This window comes from Megalobrama amblycephala, linkage group LG22 (assembly GCF_018812025.1).
Source record: "Megalobrama amblycephala isolate DHTTF-2021 linkage group LG22, ASM1881202v1, whole genome shotgun sequence".
In the NCBI taxonomy this organism is placed as follows: Eukaryota; Metazoa; Chordata; class Actinopteri; order Cypriniformes; family Xenocyprididae; genus Megalobrama; species Megalobrama amblycephala.
In genome coordinates, this window is record NC_063065.1 from 8259411 (window position 1) to 8259804 (window position 394).

A 394-nucleotide genomic window follows, 5' to 3' on the forward strand; every position below is an offset into this window, starting at 1 on the left:
ATTCCTTCAAACCACACCATTATAAAACTGAACAACAATAGCAAGCATTGCAGGAGCAATGACATTAATAAAATATAAAGAAATAAAATGACATAAATTAATAATAATAATAATAGAATGATGAATAAATTATATAAATCAAATAATAATAATATAATTAAATGATTAAATAAGTCGAATGACAATTAAATTACAAATGATTATAAAATTAAATTGTATAAATGGTTTACAAGATGTATATGGTTGCTCTCTTAAAGTAACACACACAGGTTTCTAATGAGAATTGTACCAAAAGTAATTTTTACACATATGACCATATATATATATTTTTTTAATCTAAATGAAAACAAATCAGTCCCACACGCATGTCTGTGTTTTCCATCCATTTTTATTT